This window comes from Dendrobates tinctorius, unplaced genomic scaffold (genome assembly GCF_039654945.1).
Source record: "Dendrobates tinctorius isolate UK_male_01 unplaced genomic scaffold, ASM3965494v1 ptg000250l, whole genome shotgun sequence".
In the NCBI taxonomy this organism is placed as follows: Eukaryota; Metazoa; Chordata; class Amphibia; order Anura; family Dendrobatidae; genus Dendrobates; species Dendrobates tinctorius.
This window is the reverse complement of record NW_027361917.1, coordinates 63,568,766-63,580,580: the sequence shown is the minus strand read 5'-3', so window position 1 is coordinate 63,580,580 and position 11,815 is coordinate 63,568,766.

The following is an 11,815-nucleotide window of genomic DNA, read 5'->3' as shown; positions in this document are numbered from 1 at the left end:
TTTGCTAAGAAAGACAAGCAATGGTTTAGCGTTTCTCAAAATTCCTCGCCTGTGGAATAGCGAGAGAAAAGAAAGGGGGAATGTAAGAAGATGAGCCAGAACAGAGTCAGCGGTTCTCTATGCACTTTAGGGCCAGAACTATCGGGACTGTCACCACTGTTGCCGAGGGACGATTTTTCCGAGTGGAGAGGACCTTTTCACTGGACGGTAGGGGGCGTTGGGGAGATAAAAGGGACTGAGTGCGATAACAGGGGAGATTTGGTGGAAAGGCGACATGAGTACAGGGTGAAGGTTGGCTCCCTCCCTACTACTCCGACTGCGAACGCCACATACTCTAAAGTAAGTTCACTGCAGATTGACTTACCATCGAAGAGCGTCCTGACTGAGCTTCCCTCGAATGTTCCCATACCGGTCGGGTCCTTTTTGCTCACAGTGAAATATACTTTTACTTGCTCTGATCATAGCAAGCCCATTGGAGGTTCGCACGCTGCCGTGGCCTGCGAGCCTGCGAGCCTGCAGCTGCTCATGTACTGCGACATCCCAGAGGAATCAACAAAAGAGACTGTTCCCACATACCAACGTACTTATACCAAGCAAGCCCGGATACGTCGGCACGGTCGGAAGACAGTGGATTTCTTTCCCTCACAACCGAGCCAGAGACATTGTCCTTGGACTGTGATGCCGGCGGGAGATATTCCAGCCTCTCCCCAACAAGAACTTCAAGCAATAAGTGACCTCTTTCATACACCCCTTCCCCCAGATATTGTATTTGCGACGAGCGTCAGCTTACGCTGAGTCGTTTTTCTTTTGATGAGTGGACCCTCTGGGCCGTGGCACCCACCCACCTAGGGTGAGCTGACCTAGTGAGGAACCACCCCCTATACAGGGAGTGTCAGGGGCAAGACCAAGAGGGTGAGCCACCACGGCTGCTGGACCAGACGGACGGCTCAGGAAGCAAGATAAGACGAGACAAGGCATTAGTTCAAGTAAACTTCATTCAGGAACACTTCAGGGTACAACAGGTGCAAAGGTGAACACACAAAGAACACAAAGCAACATGCGTGCAAGGGCACGCCGAGGTCCAAGGCATGAGGAACTCTTCAAGGTAAAACAGGTGCGAAACGTGAACACACAGAATCCATATAACAAGGTGCGTGCCAGGGCACACCAAAGTCCAAGGCAGGGTGCGAGGAATCGGACTCCGGAAGGCTGGCAAGGGCTGACAGGGTCCAGCTATCAGAGTGTAGACATCTGGCTCCAGACCTCCGGCAGTAGTCAGCTGGCTTCAGGAATCCGGCAGACAAACTAGGAGACAAAACAGGGTGCGTGCAAGGAGACACGCCAGGATCAGATTCACAGAACGGAGACCTGCGCATGCCGAGGGGCATGTCAGGGACGGGTACAAGGACGGAGGCCTGCGCGTGTGAGGGCACGCCAGGGAGGAGCACAAGGACGGTGGCCTGCGCGTGCGAGGGCACGCCAGGGACGGGTTCAATGGCATCGGAATCCGGGGTGCTGGCATTGACCGACAGGGTCCAGGAATCAGGCTACGGACATCAGCTCTGGACATCAGGCCGCAGTCATCTAGGTCCAGACCTCTGGCAGCGGTCAGCAGGTTACGGAATCCGGCAGGCAAACTAGGGTTCAGAGCAGAGCAAAAGAGGCAAAAGGCTTTGTGTAAGAGTAGCACGAAAAGGCACAGTGCGAGAACCAGCGAGCGTGCAAGGGAGCAAGGAGACCACAGCTGGGAGCATCGGCAGGTGGTACCGACGATGGCATAAGCAGGTGGGCACGATTAGAGGTGGCACCGCTGCAGCCACGCAGCCGGTAACCACTATAGCACTGGACGGGGGCACGGCTGAGGCACACAGGCGAGCATGGCTAGAGGCGGCACGGCTGAGGCACACCAGGCAGGCACAGGCGACCAGGCACGTGCACGGAGGCACGGAGCCACAAGGCAGGGCTAGGCAAAGATACAGGACAGAGACGCGTGCAGACAGCATGGCAAAGCCTAGTACGAAAAGTGCAAGAGCGCACAAAGTATCAGAGACAAGGCATAGAGTAGTAGACAGGACCCTGCGCATGCAAAGGACATGCCAGGGGCAAAGTACAAGGCGAGGCCTGCGCGTACCGAGGGGCATGCCAGGGACAGAGCACAGAACGGAGGCCTGCACATGTAGACAGACACGTCAGGGACAGAGTCTAGCAGCGGAGTGTAGGCAGAAGCCCAGAGCCGGGCCAAGGGAGAACCTTGGGACTAGACATGGTACAGAGCGGAGGCCTGCATGTGTAGACAGACATGTCAGGGACAGGGACAGAGTCTAGCAGCGGAGCGTAGGCAGAAGCCCAGAGCCGGGCCAAGGGAGAACCTTGGGACTAGACAGGGTACAGAGCGGAGCCTGCACGTGTAGGAGACACACCAGGGACAGACACAGAGTGAGGCCTGCACGTGTAGAGACACACCAGGGACAGGGTACAGAACAGAGCCTGCACGTGTAGGAGACACGCCAGGGACAGGGTACAGAACGGACATAACAAGAAGACATAGTGAGGACAAACAGAGCACGGAGGACAACACGAGACAAAGCACAAGACAAGAGACGGAATACGAGCACGGAGTGTGTGCAGAGACGCACGACAGAGCAGAGTGCAAGGGCACAGAATAGAGGGAACAACCTCACAGACCAAGCAGCCATGCAGAGAAGCAACACAATACTCAGGTCCTGAGCATAGGAAGGGGCGGTCTGATATAGGGCATAGCACCACCACTTCCGGGTCAGGACCAGGGAAGAGCCTCCAGTTCAGTTCCTCTAGGATCACAGAGCGCAGTCACATGATCAGGATTCCAGACATGCAGGGATGATTGCAGAACCGGACAGTGCAAGATCCTAGGAAAGGTCACATGATCAGCGTTTCAGACATGCAGAAACGATTGCAGAACCGGACAGTGCAGGATCCTAGGAAAGGTCACATGATCAGGGTTTCAGGCATGCAGAAACGATTGCAGAATCGGACAGTGCAGGATCCTAGGAAAGGTCACATGATCAGGGTTTCAGACATGCAGAGACGAATGCAGAACCAGCCTATGCTAGAACATAGGAAGGACACATGATCAGGGATTCTAGACATGACGAGATGATCACAGAAGGCAGAGCAGAAACGTAGGCATCCTGCAGCTCAACAGACATGAGGTGAGTGTGCACACTGCTCTAGGGAACATGCAGGATAGCAGACACGAGATGCGCGTGCACACCGCTCCAGGGGTTCTTGAGGCAAAACAGACATGGCGGACATGACAGACAAGGCGAGCATGAAAGTATTTTTGTGCAAATTCTGTTGTTGCGCTCAGTCTTCCTGTGCCATTTCTTTGTTGATTTCATCTCCCTGTGCAGAGTATTCCTTGTACTCAATATCCTGTTTAAAGTAAACTCTGTTAACCCCTTCTCTACCTCCTGCTCTTCACTGCATCCAATGAACTTCACTTCCAGTACCTTTACTCTATCAATAAAGTTAAAGAGGCTGTCTTGGGTAAACAACCTCCAAAGGCAGAGGTTCAGGACTTGCTTGACACCTTTATATCTTCTTTTTGTTGCTCCATTTCAAAGTTATTAGTGGTTTCAAGCATATGCAAATAAGGCATTAAGTGCTCTAGGTGTAAATCACTTAATGCCTCATCTGCACATGAATGAGACCACTAATTACTTGGGATCACAGCAACAGATAGAAGATGTAAAGGTGTCAAAGATTTATATTTCAATGACTTGCATGCCCATATACAGTATGCAGTTTGTGGGGTAGATCTTACTGGCATATTCCGTTTAAGTAAGACTAAGGAGCTTGTATATTCAGACACTTCCAAATCATGCAAATTATATGCCTGTCAGTCCAAGGTTACAGTCCAAGTACATCTTGTTCTTGTATGCAAAATAAAATGATAAAAAGGAGAACCATATAATTGCAATATTGCACTTGCTCTATTGTAATAATGGATAAAATGTAGCCCAGGAACGTATAAAGTAGCAACAAAGTTTATGATAACAACATGTCGGTCAACCCACTGAAAAATAGTAACATCGCAATTATTTTTATGAAAATATTGTCTACAAATGAGTAAATTAATATAATACATCACCCTGGGCATCTGCAATTGCTTTGTCAGAAGCTGCAACACTGTAAAATAATTTTATATATTATTGAATTGTATCAAATGTACTGAGGCATAGAGGGAAAATCCATTGTATGCGCAATGGCAAGAAAGTTAAGAAAAAAAAATAATGCTTAGGATACTAAACAATGAGAATATCTAATATCATGACGCCCATAATAAGGATTGCATATACTATTTGAAGTGCAAATAGAGTTGGTGTTTCCAAAACCAAAATACAAACCAAAGAATTCAGCAGCACTATGTGAGCGCTAACATGTATGCAAATATTTAATATATGACATTTAGGCTAAGTTCACGCAAGCCTATAAGCATCCGTGTACAGTCAGTATTCAATATGTGTCTAATCCTTTCACAGCAGAACATATTAGCAATATACAGGACCATTTAGTAGAGATGGTCGGACCCCCGGATCTTCAGGTCCGGCAGGTTCAGCCGAACAGTTAAAAAAAGTGAGGGTTCGGGTACCAGAACAATAAACCCGAACCTGGACCCTATTCACTTGAATGTGGGTCCTGAACATCCAAGTGTTTGCCACGCTATCATGTGCATGACAGCACAGCAAACACCGCTTCTGATTGACCCTTAAAATCACTACAGCCGGTCAGAGAGCCATGGTTCCCACGCTGTCAAATGACAGCGTGAGCCTGCAGCTGTGATCAGAGGTAAGAAACTTACCTCGGGTCACTGATGTCAGCTGATGAGACTACTGCTCCAATCAGCCTACGCCAGCTGCTGCTAATAACAGTGAGAGCAGAAGTGGGGAATGGGAGTATTCATTAGCCGGGGCCTGCGCTCTAAATAAATAATTTAAAAAAAAAACGTTGTGGTTTCCATTATATGTTTGATAACCAGCCAGGTGTCAGGTGACATCTAGCCCACGGCTTAGTAATGGAGAGGCGTCTATAAAACACCTATCCATTACTAATCCTTTAGTTATATGGTAAATAAAGACACAGCAATAATAAAGTCTTTTAATTGAAATAAAAACAAAACACCCTTCATTTTTTCTATTTAAAAATAACGAACACAGTTATACTCACCTAACACCCATTCTATTGAATCCCTCATCTCCTGTAATCAAACAAAAATAAAAATCAACAATATCCCTCACCTGTCCGACGTTCTGTCCCACGCTGTAAATGATATTACCGCTGATCAGAAGCAGTGTCTGCCGTGCTGTCATGCACGTGACAGCATGACAAACACTCGGTGTTCAGGGGGCTGAACATGAACAGTAACACGGTGAGGTCCATGTTCGGTGTCCGTGTCCGAACAGTTCGGAACTTTACTGTTCGGGTTCTCCCATTTCTACCATTTACATTTTCTTATCTTATAGAATTGAAATGTTTCTGTAAAAATTTCTATTAAACTGTGGCTCGATATGGCATCTGATTTTTTTTTCCGCACCCATATACTTGAAAGGCCAACTCTTATCCGATTTATGGAAGAAACTGGTGCATGCTGCAATTTTTTTTCACAAATAGATTTGGATAGTGAAAAAAATTGCTCTGCCCCATTGAATAACATTGGACCTCGTGCTGCCAATGTGCTGTCTGTTTATTTCATGGACAGCATTTGGATAGAAAATACACTTATGTGAACCTACCCTCAAAGTGTATTACTGCTAAATAGAATGTATTTATCAAATGAATATACGTATCACACAAATTGGCCAATTGATGTGAGCCCACCAGCCACAACAAAGCATTCCTTTCTTCAGTGGAACCCTAAGCCTGATATTTAGCAAACATGCTGCACCCAGACTAAAACCTTACAGATTTAGGCCGGTTTCACATGTCCTGATATTTCCGGTACCAGAAAAAACGGTACCGGAGACGAGAGTGTCCGTTTGTGTGTGTAATACTTGCGGCACACAATTGGCAACCATGTGCCGCATCAGTACCACACGGACGGGTGCCAGGGAAGAAGCGCTACAGTAAGTGCTGTTCCCAAGCACCAGTGCTGCAGACACTCTCATCATTCTCCCCTGCTCTGCTGGCGATCAGCGCGAGCAGAGGAGAATGATAAGAGTTGTATTCAAGAAATAACAATGATAGCAGGCGACGACTGATGGTACTATTACTCCCATCAGCCTATACCTGCTGATGCTAATAACAGTGACAGCAGGAGCAGCTGATGAGAGTATCCCTCACCCGCTGCCTGCGTTGTAAATAAATAATTAAATTTAAAAAATCAGCTTGGTTCCCCTCTAATTTTTATAACCAGACAGACAAAACTGACAGCTTTAGGCTGCAACCCTCAGCTGTCAGCTTCAGCAAGGCTGGCTATCAAGAATATATAAATAATTTTTTAAAAAAAGGCATGGAGATCCACCATTTTTGACAACCAGACTTGCTAAAGCTGACAGCTGGGGGCTGGCATTCTCAGGCTGGTAAGGGGCCATTGATATAGGCCCCTCCAGCCTAAAAATAGCAGCCCGCAGCTGCCCAGAAAAAGCACATCTATTAAATTTGCCAATTCTGGCGCTTTGCCCGGCTCTTCCAACTTGCCCTGTAGCGGCGGCAAATGAGGTTCATATTTGTGGGGTTTATGTCATCTTTGTATTGTCAGGTGACATCAAGCCCACAGCTAAGTAATGGAGAGGCGTCAATAAGACCCTCTCATCCCTCGGCATCACAGACTTGGCCCTATCCTGGATCTCATCATACCTAACAGACCGGACATTCAGCGTCTCCCACTCACACACCACCTCCTCACCTCGCCCCCTATCTGTCGGAGTCCCACAAGGTTCAGTCCTTGGGCCACTGCTGTTCTCTATTTACACCTCTGGCCTGGGACAGCTCATAGAATCTCATGGCTTTCAGTATCATCTTTACGCTGATGACACACAGATCTACATCTCTGGACCAGATATCACCTCCCTACTAAACAGAATCCCTCAATGTCTGTCCACTATTTCATCCTTCTTCTCCGCTAGATTTCTGAAACTCAACATGGACAAAACAGAATTCATCATCTTTCCCCCATCTCACGTGACCCCCCTACGAACCTATCAATTACAGTAAATGACTGCCCACTCTCCCCAGTCCCACAAGCTCGCTGCCTCGGAGTAATCCTTGACGCTGATCTCTCCTTCAAACCACATATCCAAGCCCTTTCCACTTCCTGCCGACTTCAACTCAAAAATATTTCACGAATCCGTTCATTCCTCACCCAAGAATCTGCAAAAACCCTAGTCCATGCCCTCATCATCTCTCGCCTTGACTACTGCAACCTCATGCTCTGTGGCCTCCCCTCAAACACTCTCGCACCCCTCCAATCTATTCTAAACTCTGCTGCCCGACTAATCCACCTGTCCCCCCGCTATTCCCCAGCTTCTCCCCTCTGTCAATCCCTTCACTGGCTCCCAATTGCCCAGAGACTCCATTACAAAACCCTAACCATGACATACAAAGCCATTCATAACCTGTCTCCTCCATACATCTGTGACCTCGTCTCCCGGTACTTTCCCGCACGCAACCTCCGATCCTCACAAGATCTCCTTCTCTACTCCCCTCTTATCTCCTCTTCCCACAATCACATACAAGATTTCTCTCGCGCATCACCCCTACTCTGGAACTCTCTACCACAACATATCAGACTCTCACCTACCATCGAAACCTTCAAAAAGAGCCTGAAGACCCACCTCTTCCGACAAGCCTATAACCTGCAGTAACCACCGATCGACCAAACCGCTGCACGACCAGCTCTACCCTTGCCTACTGTATTATCACCCATCCCTTGAAGATTGTGAGCCCTCACGGGCAGGGTCCTCTCTCCTCCTGTACCAGTTATGACTTGTATTGTTTAAGATTATTGTACTTGTTTTTATGTATACTCCTCCTTACATGTAAAGCGCCATGGAATAAATGGCGCTATAACAATAAATAATAATAATAATAATAATAAGACACCTATCCATTATTTATCCTATCATTGTATGGTAAATAAAGACACAGCCAGAATAAAGTCTTTTATTATAAATAAAACAAAGCACAGTTTTCCATTTTTATTTAAAAATAACGAACACAGTTATACCCACCTAACACCTAATTCCACCGATTCCCTTGCCTTTTATAGTAAAACTAAAATAAAAAAACAACAATATCCCTCACCTCTCCGTCGTTCTGTCCTACGTCTTAATCCATGTCTGGGGATTAATAGTTTTCAACCTGGATGGTGCCAAGATGCGACCGTCCAGGCTGAGAACCACAGGTGAATGAGCTGCTGTGAGCGCAGCATCAGTGACTAGCGGTGACATCATCGTGGTTACCGCCGGTCAGTGAGGCTGCGGTGAACTCAGCACCATGGGAAAAAGCCAGTGATGAGGTCATCACAGTTCAAAATCAGTGAGTTCACAGCAGACCACCATGAGAATTTTTGAGAGCACTGTTTTGGGATGTGATGCAAATGACCAGAGAAGAGTGAGGTCTGCTAACACTAGCTGTGGATGTAAAAAGTCATCATGGCATCTAGACAAGATGGAGATGAAAAGAAAGGTACGACTGCAGACAAGATGTAATCTATAAAGTCCCGTTATCTCCTTACCATTGTAAATGACATACAGGGAGTTGTATGGTTGTAGGTTCATGTGATACAATCGTTTATGAGGCTGACTTGACATTATAATTAATTGTATCAAGTTTGGTTTTTGTAGTCAAGTACTTTTGGTTCATGAGTACATTTATTCAGTTATGTACTGATGGTGCGTGTGTTGATGTATTCATGTACAGACTGTGGTTCTGGTGATGTATTTATTTACTGATGATGTTTCTGTGCCATATTCATGTACTATTTATGGCTCTTGTATGCTAATTTTTTACTGATATTGACTTTAGTTTGATATTCATGTACTGATTATGGTTCTGGATGATGAATATATCATCACTACCTGAACGCAGCACCCGAACAACTATCACTACTTGATTGTCATCAGAATTTTAATACATCATCATAACCACCATCAGCACATGAATCATTCACCAGAACCATCATCAGTTTTGTGCAAGCTGTATTTGTTGCATGATGGCCACAAAAACCATCAGATGCATCGCTTTACCTATAATGGGTTTCTGTTGGTTCTCCATTATGGTATTTGCCAAATGCTGGACACTTTAATTGAAACCAAACGGCCCCAGTTACAGTTATGCTATATTAGTTTCCAAGACTATCGTTTGGTTTGACATTGAAAATATAGGATGCCAGGAATGAATGTAGCAATTTTTTCCACTCTATTGTGTAAATGGTCTGCTAAAAATGATTGATCCTATATCTAAGTTTGAAATTGCACTCCCTGTTAAGTCACATCCCTAATGTACACCACTTTTTTTTACATTTGCTGACTCTTTTTGTTAAAAAGGTAACAGTTCTAGTGGAAGAGCTTGTTACCTAATCCATTGGAAGTTGAGGGAGGAGGTGCATTAGGGGTCCTCTTAACTTAGTCTCAGACCCATTCCTTTGCTTTCGGGTGGGGCGCGAATGTCTTCATCTGCCTACGGCACCAAAATATTTTGTCCCAGTCCTGTGTGACAGTGGATCTTTGTGTCCTACTCCTCACAGATTCTTCTACCAATACACTCCATTAAATATCTGCATACCACACAGTAGTGAATTAGTGCTAATTGATATACATTACACAATTATTATTATTAATATTATTATTACTATTATTTATTTTTAGAGCACCATTGATTCCATGGTGCTGTACATCAGAAGGGGTTACATACAAAACACAAATAGAAATTACAATGAACAAACTAACAGTGACAAACAGTTTCAGAGGGGAGCGGACCCAGCCCTTGGGGGGTTACATTCCACAATGCATATTGAAGGTCTGAAGAAAGCTGTTCTAAAAAATGGAACCACATAGATTATCTCCTATTTTTGTTTATGATTGATTTATTGCTAGCTCCAAAAGAGCTCAAGTCAGCGCTGTCGCTCAGCTGTTATTACTCTTGAATAGGAATGAGCGAGCACTAAAATGTTTTGATGCGCTTTACTCAAACTAAGCAATTGCTAATACTCAGATGCTCACTTCAAGTAACGAGTATAATGGGAGTCGATGGGAAATCCGAGCTTTTTTGCGGCAGACCATACAAGGAGGTCTGAAGTGCCTGAGACAGTCAAATAATTTTTTTGCGTAATGTCAGACAAAGTACGTAAAAGTGTATGGATGACAAATTATATCCAGAAAAAGTTTTGAATGCTTATTTGGTGTGTTACATAGCACTGAAATTTAACACATACTCTATGGATGACTCATTGAATCCAGAAAAATGTTTCAATGCTTTTTTAGAGTGTTATATACTGCCGAAATTTAACAGAAAGCACGTAATACTCTATGGATGGCTAATTGAATCCATAAACATTTTTGAACGCTTTTTTTGGAGTATTAAATACCACCCGAAATTTAACAGAAAGCAGGTAATACTCTATGTCTAATTGAATCCAGAAATTTTTTTTAATGCTTTTTAAAAGTGTTATATACAACTGAAATTTAGCATAAAGCATGTTACGTAAAGCATGTTTTGTATGACAGCATAGTCAATTTTATCACCCCCAAAAAAAAGAATGTGGTTACCTGCAGCAGATGTATATTTAGCAATGGACTGCAAAGCCATAAGCCCTGCCTAGAGGTGGTATTCTGTCACTCTCCCTGATCCGGTTACTCTTCCTCCCTAGGCTAATTGTATAATTTACAATAGAAATCTGAAGTTTACATACACTATATGAAAAGACACATATTCTTTAGACTTTTGCAATGATGCTACACAAAGAAGCAATGTGTTTTAGGTGTGCATTAAAATATATCACAGCTGTGTCTTTAATTAACTTAGATGTTGCAAAAAAACCAAAACAAACTAGAAGCTTCCAAACACATGACTTTATCATATGGGCAGTCCAGAATCGTTTAAAGGCATAGTAATCTTAGTTTATGTAAAGTTTTGACTTTGCAGTAATAAAACCGCCTTAAAACACTCTCTCTCATTATTCTGGCATTTGGCAAATATTAATAATTATAGTAATCCTAATTGACTTAAAACGGGAAAGGTTTATTCTGATTTCATGTCAGATGTTGAGAAAAACATGCATATGTGTCTTTTCATTTAGTGTATGTAAACTTCTGGTTTGAACTGTATATGATACAAACAGCAAAGCACAAAATTAAATCTTAGAAGGACTGTTACTATGAAGGCTCAGCTTCAGCACCATTATCCACACTAGAGGACTCTGATTAGTTAAACTGTGCGCACACAGGCTTAGACAACCACTCTCTCCCTCCAATAAGAACTCTCCCTGAGCTGTGCAATGGCATCAGTGTGTTGAGCGTGGCGGCGCCTGTTCTTCTATAAGGACTGATTATGTAAAAAGGTCAGCCATCACAGTAATACCACTACCAAGATGGCTAGGCATTACAGTGACTGGCAGGCAATCACTGCATGGTTATTGATTGTGTAACTGGTGGAAAACATGCAGGGCGGAATTCAAACTTCAAATCTGAGTGGCGGTTAATGCTCACCGAGTACATCCAAGTACTCCGATACTCAAGTTATGACCGAGTATCACTGAGCATGTTTCCTAATCCTTATTCCTGAAGTCTGCAATAAAAGTGTGTTCACATGGAGTTTTTGATAGATAACGTAAAGA